We start from the raw sequence: 1,604 nt of genomic DNA on the forward strand, positions 1-1,604 counted from the left end.
GCAGGCGCTGCGCGCCAGACACGGCCAGTCCCAGCGCGGCCTCTGGGCTGCTCAGGGGCTCACCTGGCACCACCCGGACAAGCGAAATACTTCGCCGGTTGGCGAAGGCCCGGTACAGGGGTGTTTGGGGAGAGGACTCAGGAGCCTAGCCAATAATTCACCCTGCCCAGCTCAGGGTCTCAATTCGGATTTAGACCATTGTCTTACCCCTCATTTTTTTTTAACTATTACTTTAGTGAATAAATATTTAATAATTAGACGAATTGTTCCCTCAGGGTTAAGTATTGCTAAGGGAGGTGCTGTTTTCAGAAGGGTTCACTGCTGCTTCTTTAGAAATTAAGATTGAAAGGAAGTGTAGATTATTAACTATGCAGGTTGCAGACACAGCAAGTGTTCTGGAAACTACTTTTTGTTAGAGAAATTTTCGAAATCGGAAAGATCATGTAACAATATTAGCGAACACCATTATGTGATGCACTTAATTACATAGTAGGCGTCATGCCAAGGACTTTACATAGATTATATAATTAAATCTTTTCCCCAAGCTATTGCATAGGTCCTCTCATTTTTATTCCCATTTTAAAGATGGTGAAACGGAGGCTCACAGAGGTCAGTTTCCCCAAACCACAGCTAGTAAATGGCAGAGCTTAATTTGAATCCAGTGCTCTGGCTATACAGCCCTTAAAAATTACATAAAATAAATATTTTATTGATTCTTCAAAACCCTTTTATATGTTTCTTATAACTGGAGACCATTAAAAGGCATTTTAATTTTTTTTTAAAAAAATGTTAACTAGACATTAACATCAATAATGGATTAGAACAGAATAATGGGTAAATGTAGGAATTAGGTATTTTAATAAGAGAGTAGGTTCCAAGTTTGCCTTCATTAGTTGAGTGTGCCTTTGTTAAAAATGAATGAGCCAAACTTATAACCATGAGAGAACAAGAAACTAGGCAAAATTTGAAGCTCACTGTGTTAGTTTTCTATTGCTGCTGTAACAAATAACCATAAACGTAATGGCTTAACACAACACAAACTTAGTATCTTACAGCTTGGAGCCATAAATCTCACTGGGCTAAATATTGGAGAAAATCCCTTCCCTTGCCTTTTCTGGCTTCCAGAAGCTGTCTACTTCTTTGGCTCATAACCTCCTTCATTGTCAAAGTCAGTAATGGTGAGTTCAATCCTCCTCACTTCAAACCATTTTGACCCTCCCTTCTGCCTCTCTCTCCTACTTTTCTAAACACCCTGTGAGTACATTGGGCCCACCTGGGTAATCAGGATAATCTCCCTATTTTAGTCAGCTGACTAGCAATATTAATTCCGTCTTTGCCACATAACATAACATATTCACAAGTTCCAGGGATTAGGATGTTGACATCTTCGGAGGGCCCCTGCTCAGTCTACCACATGTAACAGCATAAGTTTGGGGAGAACGTGGAGTGGAAATGTGGACTAGGTATGTCACTGTGCACCCCTTCCAGGGCTTACCTCCGAGTGGCTCTGGAGCTCCCAGCTAGAAGACTACCTCCATGGTTAGGAAAATAAGTGTTTGAGAAAAGGACCACAAGAAAAGTTTAAAATAATTGCCATATATATA

The sequence above is a fragment of the Myotis brandtii genome, unplaced genomic scaffold (genome assembly GCF_000412655.1).
Source record: "Myotis brandtii unplaced genomic scaffold, ASM41265v1 scaffold371, whole genome shotgun sequence".
Classification (NCBI taxonomy): Eukaryota; Metazoa; Chordata; class Mammalia; order Chiroptera; family Vespertilionidae; genus Myotis; species Myotis brandtii.